Source organism: Bombus huntii, unplaced genomic scaffold (genome assembly GCF_024542735.1).
Source record: "Bombus huntii isolate Logan2020A unplaced genomic scaffold, iyBomHunt1.1 ctg00000185.1, whole genome shotgun sequence".
Classification (NCBI taxonomy): domain Eukaryota; kingdom Metazoa; phylum Arthropoda; class Insecta; order Hymenoptera; family Apidae; genus Bombus; species Bombus huntii.
Genome location: NW_026099418.1, coordinates 45,001 through 57,500, shown reverse-complemented (window position 1 = coordinate 57,500; position 12,500 = coordinate 45,001). Strand labels below are relative to the sequence as shown.

Sequence of the window (12,500 nt, the reverse complement as noted above, 5' to 3'; positions counted from 1 at the left end):
GAGAAGGTGGTGTGTGTGTGTGTATTTCTCTGTGCGAAAATCGCCTCAAAGAGAAAAAAAATTCGAATAGAAGGAGAACACTCTCTATTCGATATACAATATATATGTATGTATGTATGTACGAGCGTTTTATGCATCTCGCCAAAGTGCCAAACTTCGTTCGTCGTATCATGTTCGAGCTAAGACTCACGCAAGACATCCGTGTAACGATCGTCCGGTTTTTAACGTCCGTCCTCTTTTTCTCCTACAGCCGTTTCTCTTCTCTCGACGATTCCAGCGGTTCCCGGTACGGGAACTCACGCAAGTGAAAAAGCGAGCGAGACGTACCGTCGGGTGGGTGTGTGTGTTCGGGGACTGGACGACCGGCGCGACGTTAGGATGCGCGGTCCAGCGATAGACGACGAAGAGGCATGGGATGACCAACACTCTCTTTTCTCTATTCTCGAAGCGTCGAATTGCCATAAAAAAAAAATCACACGCGCGCACGACATAGTCGTACGCGCGTGTATACCTCGTCTCTCTCAAAGTTTTTTTCTCGAGCCTCGCCAAAGGGGATCGTCTTCTTCCTCGTCTACGATCTCTCCGACGACGACGACCGTACGAACAACTTCGTAACGGACTCACATGCGCATCTTCCTCGGGTACAGAAACGCTGCGGAAAACACCTCGAGCTTGTAGTTACAGCAGCACCCGTGTATAGCCGATCTTAGACACACGCTAGTTCGCACACGCGTTACATATATAATATGTAAGATTTCCGACGAACGTGGCTTTTCGGGAGCCAGGCGCGCGGGCAGAGAGATACACGACGACGGGGAAAATTCGTCCCGATACGAGTACGTGTACTCTCCGATCTCCGCGCGACGCTGGGGATCATACCTCCCTAAGTCGTCAGAGCGCTCGAAGAAATCTCGCGTGTGCGTTCCCGGATCTACGGCTGATACTTTCGGGGCTTGTAAAAAAGCACAGAGCGTGTAAAACGCAACGACGACCCATCGATGCGACGGTCCTCGTTGTTGTCAGTCGCTTTCGCGAAGAGACGGAGTGGGCATTCGATCCCTGGGGCTGTACGAGAGTCTTAAGAAAAGACGGTAGATTATGGCAAAGTTTCGCACGCCATCGAGTTTAGGTTTTTTTTTTGGTTCTCTCTTCTCTCCTCTCTCGACCGAGTTCCCATATTTGCTTTCTCTCTCAGTCTCGCCAAATATAATATTCTTTTAAGACGACGTCGGGGGCGCGGACCTTCGTGCGTCGAACACCGGCAAACGTAGCATATATCGCCTGATATGAAAAAAAAATCGGTCACGAGGAGAACACTACGAGTATATACGTTCGATAACCGATACACGAAGCGGTGCATAAGCGGGCGGTCGCCCTCGTAAGGACGACTCACGACGCCGCGAGCACTCACGCAGGTCCGTGACCGGTTCTCTCCGCTCTTATTCGTATCCCTTCGTATACCTTCGTCCGACTCTGAAACGTTCTCTTATAATTTTTAAGAAGAACGACGGCGGGTTGTCAAGGCAAGAAGGGACAGAGAGAGACAGAGGTAGAGTTTCGTAGTCTCCCGTGAACACGATAGATTATATATCGAGCATGCGTACGACTTGCACGGTCTCTGCACGACCGCGACGAACGCCGACGAGCGTCCAACAATCGCTCGTACGTCGCGTATGTTCTCTCCGTCCGCTCTTATTCGTATCCTCGTTCTTGTACCTTCGTCCGACTCTGAAACGTTCTCTTATATAAAGAAGAACGACGGCGGGTTGTTAAGGCAAGAAGGGACAGAGAGAGACAGATACGGAGAGTAACGATACGCAACGCAAGCAGTCTTAGGTTTACGTGAGCAACCCTCAGCCAGGCGTGGTCCAGGAATTGTATCCGTGGACCGCAATGTGCGTTCGAAATGTCGATGTTCATGTGTCCTGCAGTTCACACGTTGACGCGCAATTAGCTGCGTTCTTCATCGACCCACGAGCCAAGTGATCCACCGTTCAGGGTAATCTTTTATAAATTTACAACAGTTCAATACTCAAATGTACTCTTCTCGGTTCTAGCGAAGCCGAGTTCCGTCACGTTCGACCAACGGGAATCGAACGCGCAGAAGTCGCCATAGGATTGACGACACAAAAACGTTCGAAAAAAAAAGAAAACGACGAACGCGCGAAGATACGCGCGTTCGCCGGCCGGGCGTAAAGTACATTATGATATATAACAACCATCGAGATCGAAGCTCCGTTCGTCAGGAAACGACGGGGATATATACACCCGATTCTGAATCCTCTGTACAGCACACGATCTCGCGAACGAGTAAGCACGGTGGCTAGCCCATGTTATATATGTGTTTGATTCTACTCTCTCGTCCAATTATTCAAGAAACAGCGCGCGTGCATCTCTCCATCGTTCGGGTGATAGTAAAGATTCGATGGGATTCGCGCGGCCGTCCGCCTCGAGCGGTCTTTCGTCCCAATATCCAGAAGCAGAGTTTGAAAAACTCTAGCGACGGCACGGGTGTCCGACTCACGACATCGAGGTTTCGAAGCCGGCGATCCCCTCCGAACGGATGGCGACCACGCGACCGACTGAAAGCATGAAAAATCGACGAAAGATAGAACACATCTCCGTTCGGGTGGTGTTTTTTTTTTTAAAAAAAAAAAAAACAAAAATTCGATGGGACTCGCAGCCATCGTCCTCGCGCGGTCTTTCGTCCCGATATCCAGAAGCAGAGTTTGAAAAACTCTAGCGACGGCACGGGTGTCCGACTCACGACAACGAGGATAGACAGCCGGTCCCCTCCGAACGGGTTATGCGACGATAAACTCGATGAAACTTTAGTCTCGTTCAGGTAGTGTGTGTCTTGTAAATCAAAAATTCGATGGGACTCGCATCCATCGTCCTCGCGCGGTCTTTCGTCCCAACATCCAGAAGCAGAGTTTGAAAAACTCTAGCGACGGCACGGGTGTCCGACTCACGACAACGAGGATAGACAGCCGGTCCCCTCTGAACGGTATATTATATATGAGATGATAGACGACAAACTGGATGAAACTTTAAGTCTCGTTCAGGTAGTGTGTAAATCAAAAATTCGATGGGACTCGCATCCGTCGTCCTCGCGCGGTCTTTCGTCCCGATATCCAGAAGCAGAGTTTGAAAAACTCTAGCGACGGCACGGGTCTCCGACTCACGACAACGAGGAAAGACAGCCGGTCCCCTCTGAACGGTATATTATATGAAACTTTAAGTCTCGTTCAGGTAGTGTTTAAATAAAAAATTCGATGGGACTCGCATCCGTCGTCCTCGCGCGGTCTTTCGTCCCGATATCCAGAAGCAGAGTTTGAAAAACTCTAGCGACGGCACGGGTGTCCGACTCACGACAACGAGGAAAGACAGCCGGTCCCCTCTGAACGGTATATTATATGAAACTTTAAGTCTCGTTCAGGTAGTGTTTAAATAAAAAATTCGATGGGACTCGCATCCGTCGTCCTCGCGCGGTCTTTCGTCCCGATATCCAGAAGCAGAGTTTGAAAAACTCTAGCGACGGCACGGGTGTCCGACTCACGACAACGAGGAAAGACAGCCGGTCCCCTCTGAACGGTATATTATATGAAACTTTAAGTCTCGTTCAGGTAGTGTGTAAGTCAAAAATTCGATGGGACTCGCATCCGTCGTCCTCGCGCGGTCTTTCGTCCCGATATCCAGAAGCAGAGTTTGAAAAACTCTAGCGACGGCACGGGTGTCCGACTCACGACAACGAGGATAGACAGCCGGTCCCCTCTGAACGGTATATAATATGAAACTTTAAGTCTCGTTCAGGTAGTGTGTAAGTCAAAAATTCGATGGGACTCGCATCCGTCGTCCTCGCGCGGTCTTTCGTCCCGATATCCAGAAGCAGAGTTTGAAAAACTCTAGCGACGGCACGGGTGTCCGACTCACGACAACGAGGATAGACAGCCGGTCCCCTCTGAACGGTATATAATATACATTATGCGACGGTAGACGATCAACTAGACGAAACTTTAGTCTCGTTCAGGTGGTGTAAAAAAAATTCGATGGGATACGCACGCACGGCTGTCGTCGTCCTCGAGCGGTCTTTCGTCCCAATATCCAGAAGCAGAGTTTGAAAAACTCTAGCGACGGCACGGGTGTCCGACTCACGACATCGAGGCTTCGAAGCCGGCGGCGTTCCCCTCTGAACGAACTTCGGCTAGACTAGTTACGAATCGTTGCTACACATCGTCTTCATCGTCGTCGTCGTCGACATCGACATCATCATCATATCATCATCATCATCATCATCATCATCGGTCATCGTCGCATAGCGGGCCAACATCCACGCGATGCGTCTTCGTTCTAGGTTACCCGATCCACGAGTATGTTACACGTGGTTTCGTTATTTCGAACGAAACGACATACGAAGAGCACACGCCCTTTGGGTAGGAAGCACGTTTCGAGAACGACGAGAGTTTCGATGAAAGAGACGAGAGAAGTCGACGCAGAAGGTATCCATGGATCTTCGAAGAGAACCTTCGAAGATGTATATCGGTATCCTTTCGCTCTGCGCGACTCGCTACAAGTTCTTTCGCTCTCGTCGACTCGTTCTAGACGCTTCGTTCGATCCCAAAGAGGAGTCTTCGATATGTCCCGTTGCTAGGAGGAGAACAAACGCAACACAGACCACGAAACATAGAAGAGAATAGGCGAGCATGATCACTCCGACACGAGGCACTTTAGAGATTTTCTTATTAGTTTGCATGGACTTTTATATTTCGTTTGTACGGTTTCCACGATGCAAATACGAAATACGAGATCGTGACGGCGGGTCTTTTTGTGTACGGCCTCTCGCAGGCGCCACGACTGCATTTCTCTTTACACCTGGTTTCCATCGTAATTTTTTCGTTTGATATCGAGCCTTAACTTTTGTTGGCTCTTTCGAAGCTAGAGTTCCCTTTTATTAGAATTTCATATATATATATATATATTATATGTTATATGTTTTATTCGGAGACGGCGGGTCTTTCTGTTTACGACCTCACGCAGGCGCCTCGAATAAGTTTCATTCGCATTTCGTTTTTATACTTGTATATATATATCTCTTCATCCCGATGATCGAGAGAGAGTGCCACCTTCTCTTCGTATAATTCCGTAGCTGGAGGGTCGTCTCCTCCTTAAGAATATTTCTATTCGTGCCAACGGAGGTTGCCAAGCTCCCTGGCGTTTTCGTTTGTTAAAGTATATAGCTTGTTAATACGTCGTATATACTTTCGTCGATACAGGAGGAGTACGGCTCCTTACCGACCATTGTGATATATATTTCATAGTTTTTATATGTGTTCAAGTCAAATTCTTTTGGTATCGTATCGTTAATGATCCTTCCGCAGGTTCACCTACGGAAACCTTGTTACGACTTTTACTTCCTCTAAATGATCAAGTTTGGTCATCTTCCCGGTAACATCGGCAATGCTTATCACATTGGCCGCGCACCAGTCCGAAGACCTCACTAAATCATTCAATCGGTAGTAGCGACGGGCGGTGTGTACAAAGGGCAGGGACGTAATCAACGCGAGCTTATGACTCGCGCTTACTGGGAATTCCTCGTTCATGGGGAATAATTGCAAGCCCCAATCCCTAGCACGAAGGAGGTTCAGCGGGTTACCCGGGCCTTTCGGCCAGGGAAAACACGCTGATTCCTTCAGTGTAGCGCGCGTGCGGCCCAGAACATCTAAGGGCATCACAGACCTGTTATTGCTCAATCTCGTGCGGCTAGAAGCCGCCTGTTCCTCTAAGAAGATTTGTTTGTACGTTGGTAGTAAAAACCCACCGACCGAAGCCGGGGGCCTTCGAGATACCATAAGTTACGTCTATTTAGCAGGCTAGAGTCTCGTTCGTTATCGGAATTAACCAGACAAATCGCTCCACCAACTAAGAACGGCCATGCACCACCACCCACCGAATCAAGAAAGAGCTATCAATCTGTCAATCCTTCCGGTGTCCGGGCCTGGTGAGGTTTCCCGTGTTGAGTCAAATTAAGCCGCAGGCTCCACTCCTGGTGGTGCCCTTCCGTCAATTCCTTTAAGTTTCAGCTTTGCAACCATACTTCCCCCGGAACCCAAAAGCTTTGGTTTCCCGGAAGCTGCCCGCCGAGTCATCGGAGGAACTTCGGCGGATCGCTGGCTGGCATCGTTTATGGTTAGAACTAGGGCGGTATCTGATCGCCTTCGAACCTCTAACTTTCGTTCTTGATTAATGAAAACATTTTTGGCAAATGCTTTCGCTTCTGTCCGTCTTGCGACGATCCAAGAATTTCACCTCTAACGTCGCAATACGAATGCCCCCATCTGTCCCTATTAATCATTACCTCGGGGCTCCGAAAACCAACAAAATAGAACCGAGGTCCTATTCCATTATTCCATGCACACAGTATTCAGGCGAAGGTAGCCTGCTTTAAGCACTCTAATTTGTTCAAAGTAAACGTATCGGCCCACCTCGACACTCAGTGAAGAGCACCGCGATGGGATATTAGTTGGACCGCCCGCGAGGAGCTAAGCCCACCGATAGGACGTACCACATAATGCCAGTTAAACACCGCGAGCGGTGAACCGACACTGTGACACACAGATTCAACTACGAGCTTTTTAACCGCAACAACTTTAATATACGCTATTGGAGCTGGAATTACCGCGGCTGCTGGCACCAGACTTGCCCTCCAATTGGTCCTCGTTAAAGGATTTAAAGTGTACTCATTCCGATTACGGGGCCTCGGATGAGTCCCGTATCGTTATTTTTCGTCACTACCTCCCCGTGCCGGGAGTGGGTAATTTGCGCGCCTGCTGCCTTCCTTGGATGTGGTAGCTGTTTCTCAGGCTCCCTCTCCGGAATCGAACCCTGATTCCCCGTTACCCGTTACAACCATGGTAGGCGCAGAACCTACCATCGACAGTTGATAAGGCAGACATTTGAAAGATGCGTCGCCGGTGCTAGATGACCATGCGATCAGCACAAAGTTATTCAGAGTCACCAAAACAAACGATGGACGGACAGACGAGCCATCCGCCACCGATTGGTTTTGATCTAATAAAAGCATTCCTACCATCTCTGGTCGGAATCTGTTTGCATGTATTAGCTCTAGAATTACCACAGTTATCCAAGTAAATGTAGGTATGATCTAAGAAACCATAACTGATTTAATGAGCCATTCGCGGTTTCACCTTAATGCGGCATGTACTGAGACATGCATGGCTTAATCTTTGAGACAAGCATATGACTACTGGCAGGATCAACCAGGGATCTTATTCGTATAACAATTCTTATAAATTTCGTTTAAGTTCTCTTCGTGTCGTAGGTGGGACGTAAGCACCGTACGACGAGACTTTTCGTTCTTAAGATAGATATATCTATAAAATATATCTCCTAGCGACGTTCGAGATACACCCATAGTTCAGTAATAATCTTCGAACGCCGCTCGCAGCCACTTTGTAATTCTCAACTCCACCTCCTCTCTTCTCTCTCTCTCTCTCTCTCATAGTCTTATATAAAATGTTTAGAATCGTACTTCTAAAGGAACATTTCCATAATGCTGTCTTCGTGTAAAAAGACTTATTAGAATATCTTAGCGGTAAAGCACGTATACGCACCTCACGCTGAACGAACAAGCGCGTATCCCAGTGCGTCGCGCTGGACATACCGTAAGAATATTCTTTCAATCGGTAGAACATTTTCGGCAGAAGACATACTACGCAAAGATAGTACGCTCCTACCGCCTCATCGGATACTTCTGCGAAAGCAGAAGTTTTTATAGAAAGCAGACGGTTATACTCTTTTGAATGAATCGATGCTCAGTTAGTACAAGCACACACGCATCTAACAATTTTTGTTAGAATACGTACACACAGGTCACCAGCTTCCCGACTCAGGGGAACCTTGCCACGATATTTGGTCATTACGTCCAGGACAGCGACCCGCGGCGCAGCAGTGTAGAGAAAAAACCAGAACGAGAACGGAGGAACAGTCGAGAAATAGCGTAAAATACACTAAGACTCGAGGAGCGGTGACTGAATTCTCAACCGAGGCCGTAGAATAGCCACGCGCTCAACGCTGTTCCGACCGAACCGTCCGGCTCGACGTCTCTCTTATAGATACGAAAGCGCCAGCCGGAAGGCCGGCGCCGGCCGGGCTAGCGGCCGCGCGCTTACGGTGCAAAACCTCCGTAGCAACGTACCGTTCGGAAGGGACGCTGGAACTTAGTCTCGCGAACGCTCGATCACTACTATACAAAGCCAATATCCAACCATCGAAATACATTACCAGACGTTTTATTAACATAATAGAAATGCATTTTTACCAAAAAATTAATTTTTTTTTTCACCGAAAAATTGCATCAGTAAACATACTCTTTTATCGAATACGGACAAAAAATAAGTTTATAATCAATTACAATACGTTAAAATAAGTAGAAATATGCAAAAAAATATATACCTTGTAACGTTAATTAACGAAAAAATTAGAAAAATATCCCAGTCGTGTCAGTTCGACGAACGCTAATTTTTTGAAAAAATCGATAAAAATGTTTAATCCCGACGTATTTAATAGAGATAGAACGATTCCCGTAAAAAAATTCATACCTTGTAACGCTTTTAAACGAATAAACTCGAAAAAACTTTTTCGCCCTCGGAATTTTTCTAAGTCCCAACGTACCGGCTCGGAATTTTTCTATGTTCCAACGACCGGTCGTGTCGGTCCAAACGTTTTTATATCCGTCTGCCGACGATATAAACGCTTAATCCCGACGTATTTTATCGAGTTATAACGATTTCTTGAAAAATATTCGTACGTTATAACGCTTTTTAACGAATTAATCGAAAAAGAGTGTTCGGTCCGAAAATTTTCTAAGTACGAACGACCGGCCGCATAGGTCCGTTTTTAAAAATCGTTCTCGGACGGAAATAAACCATTAATCCCGACGTATTTCGTCGAGTTACGTCGATTTATGCAAAAAAATTCATACCTTGTAACGCTTTTTAACGAATAAACTCGAAAAAACTTTTTCGCCCTCGGAATTTTTCTAAGTCCCAACGTACCGGCTCGGAATTTTTCTATGTTCCAACGACCGGTCGTGTCGGTCCAAACGTTTTTATATCCGTCTGCCGACGATATAAACGCTTAATCCCGACGTATTTTATCGAGTTATAACGATTTCTTGAAAAATATTCGTACGTTATAACGCTTTTTAACGAATTAATCGAAAAAGAGTGTTCGGTCCGAAAATTTTCTAAGTACGAACGACCGGCCGCATAGGTCCGTTTTTAAAAATCGTTCTCGGACGGAAATAAACCATTAATCCCGACGTATTTCGTCGAGTTACGTCGATTTATGCAAAAAAATTCATACCTTGTAACGCTTTTTAACGAATAAACTCGAAAAAACTTTTTCGCCCTCGGAATTTTTCTAAGTCCCAACGTACCGGCTCGGAATTTTTCTATGTTCCAACGACCGGTCGTGTCGGTCCAAACGTTTTTATATCCGTCTGCCGACGATATAAACGCTTAATCCCGACGTATTTTATCGAGTTATAACGATTTCTTGAAAAATATTCGTACGTTATAACGCTTTTTAACGAATTAATCGAAAAAGAGTGTTCGGTCCGAAAATTTTCTAAGTACGAACGACCGGCCGCATAGGTCCGTTTTTAAAAATCGTTCTCGGACGGAAATAAACCATTAATCCCGACGTATTTCGTCGAGTTACGTCGATTTATGCAAAAAAATTCATACCTTGTAACGCTTTTTAACGAATAAACTCGAAAAAACTTTTTCGCCCTCGGAATTTTTCTAAGTCCCAACGTACCGGCTCGGAATTTTTCTATGTTCCAACGACCGGTCGTGTCGGTCCAAACGTTTTTATATCCGTCTGCCGACGATATAAACGCTTAATCCCGACGTATTTTATCGAGTTATAACGATTTCTTGAAAAATATTCGTACGTTATAACGCTTTTTAACGAATTAATCGAAAAAGAGTGTTCGGTCCGAAAATTTTCTAAGTACGAACGACCGGCCGCATAGGTCCGTTTTTAAAAATCGTTCTCGGACGGAAATAAACCATTAATCCCGACGTATTTCGTCGAGTTACGTCGATTTATGCAAAAAAATTCATACCTTGTAACGCTTTTTAACGAATAAACTCGAAAAAACTTTTTCGCCCTCGGAATTTTTCTAAGTCCCAACGTACCGGCTCGGAATTTTTCTATGTTCCAACGACCGGTCGTGTCGGTCCAAACGTTTTTATATCCGTCTGCCGACGATATAAACGCTTAATCCCGACGTATTTTATCGAGTTATAACGATTTCTTGAAAAATATTCGTACCTTCTAACACTTTTTAACGAGTTATTTGGAGGGGATCTTTCGGCCTTTTCGTAGCGGTGCGAAAAAATTCTAAGTTCCAACGTCCCGGTCACGTTGGTCCGGAGGATGAAATTTTTTAAAAAAATAAAGTGAAATCGTTACGTTCGACTAGATTTCGTCGATACGTAACGATTTCACACAAAATTTCGATACGTTATAACGCTTTTTGGCGAGTTATTTCGAGTTGAACATTCGGTACTTTCGTAACGGGGCGAAAAAATTCTAAGTTCCAACGTCCCGGTCACGTTGGTCCGGAGGATGAAATTTTTTAAAAAAATAAAGTGAAATCGCTACTTTCGACTAGATTTCGTCGAAACGTAACGATTTCACGCAAAATTTCGATACGTTATAACGCTTTTTGGCGAGTTATTTCGAGTTGAACTTTCGGTACTTTCGTAACGGTGCGAAAAAATTCTAAGTTCCAACGTCCCGGTCACGTTGGTCCGGAGGATGAAATTTTTTAAAAAAATAAAGTGAAATCGCTACTTTCGACTAGATTTCGTCGAAACGTAACGATTTCACGCAAAATTTCGATACGTTATAACGCTTTTTGGCGAGTTATTTCGAGTTGAACTTTCGGTACTTTCGTAACGGTGCGAAAAAATTCTAAGTTCCAACGTCCCGGTCACGTTGGTCCGGAGGATGAAATTTTTTAAAAAAATAAAGTGAAATCGCTACTTTCGACTAGATTTCGTCGATACGTAACGATTTCACGCAAAATTTCGATACGTTATAACGCTTTTTAGCGAGTTATTTCGAGTTGAACTTTCGGTACTTTCGTAACGGTGCGAAAAAATTCTAAGTTCCAACGTCCCGGTCACGTTGGTCCGGAGGATGAAATTTTTTAAAAAAATAAAGTGAAATCGCTACTTTCGACTAGATTTCGTCGAAACGTAACGATTTCACGCAAAATTTCGATACGTTATAACGCTTTTTGGCGAGTTATTTCGAGTTGAACTTTCGGTACTTTCGTAACGGTGCGAAAAAATTCTAAGTTCCAACGTCCCGGTCACGTTGGTCCGGAGGATGAAATTTTTTAAAAAAATAAAGTGAAATCGCTACTTTCGACTAGATTTCGTCGAAACGTAACGATTTCACGCAAAATTTCGATACGTTATAACGCTTTTTGGCGAGTTATTTCGAGTTGAACTTTCGGTACTTTCGTAGCGGTGCGAAAAAATTCTAAGTTCCAACGTCCCGGTCACGTTGGTCCGGAGGATGAAATTTTTTAAAAAAATAAAGTGAAATCGCTACTTTCGACTAGATTTCGTCGATACGTAACGATTTCACTGATAATTTCGATGCGTTATAACGCTTTTTCTCGAGTTATTTCGACTCGAACGTTCGAACAGTGGCGAATATTTCAAAGTCCCTGCGACGCAACGATACGCTCTTACGCGTTGCTCGCTCGCTCCGCTCGCTCGAAAAAAAAAGTAGCCCAACCCAAAACCAATCCCTTTAGCGTTCGTTCTTCGATTTCATCGAAATCTTCGTTCGAACGCTTGGGATCGGTTTTGGGTTGGGCTATATTCGTCCGAGCGAGCGCAGCGAGCGAGCATTTGTCGCGATTATTTTCCTCGTTTTCGTCTCTCTCGTGAAACGGGAAAAAACGTGGAAAACGGGAAAAAACGGGAAAAAACGGGAAAAAACGCGAAGAAACGGGAAAAAACGCGGAAAAACGTTTAAAAATATTTGAAAAAGCGCGCGCGCGCGCGCGCAATACGAGCTGCGCAGAACGGCGTACCTTAAGAGAGTGTTACCTACTCCGGCGCATACCCGCTGATTCGGAGGTGCGCGCGCAGCGGTAGCACGAGCGGCTAAGTCCAGCGGCGTATTGCTTTATGCTCGCACGCGACTAAGTCCAGCGGCGTATTGCTTTCAGTTTGTACGCGACTAAGTCCAGCGGCGTATTGCTTTATGCTCGCACGCGGCTAAGTCCAGCGGCGTATTGCTTTCTGTTTGTACGCGACTAAGTCCAGCGGCGTATTGCTTTCTGTTTGTACGCGACTAAGTCCAGCGGCGTATTGCTTTTTACTCGCACGAGACAAAGTCCCAGCGGCGTATCGCTTTCTATTCGTGCGTCTCGTTGTTTGATTTAAAGG

The 12,500-nt window shown here is 45.8% G+C and overlaps 2 non-coding genes across 2 annotated transcripts; both read right to left on the bottom strand.

Moving 5' to 3' along the window:
* Positions 1-1,847: 1,847 nt before the first annotated feature.
* On the bottom strand, positions 1,848-2,002 carry LOC126877537 (5.8S ribosomal RNA). Its single transcript, XR_007695103.1, has one exon. It is a non-coding gene; the product is annotated as a 5.8S ribosomal RNA (ribosomal RNA).
* Positions 2,003-5,361: 3,359 nt separating this feature from the next.
* Positions 5,362-7,284, bottom strand: LOC126877532 (small subunit ribosomal RNA). The gene has a single exon (XR_007695098.1). It is a non-coding gene; the product is annotated as a small subunit ribosomal RNA (ribosomal RNA).
* Between the last annotated feature and the right edge of the window lie 5,216 nt (positions 7,285-12,500).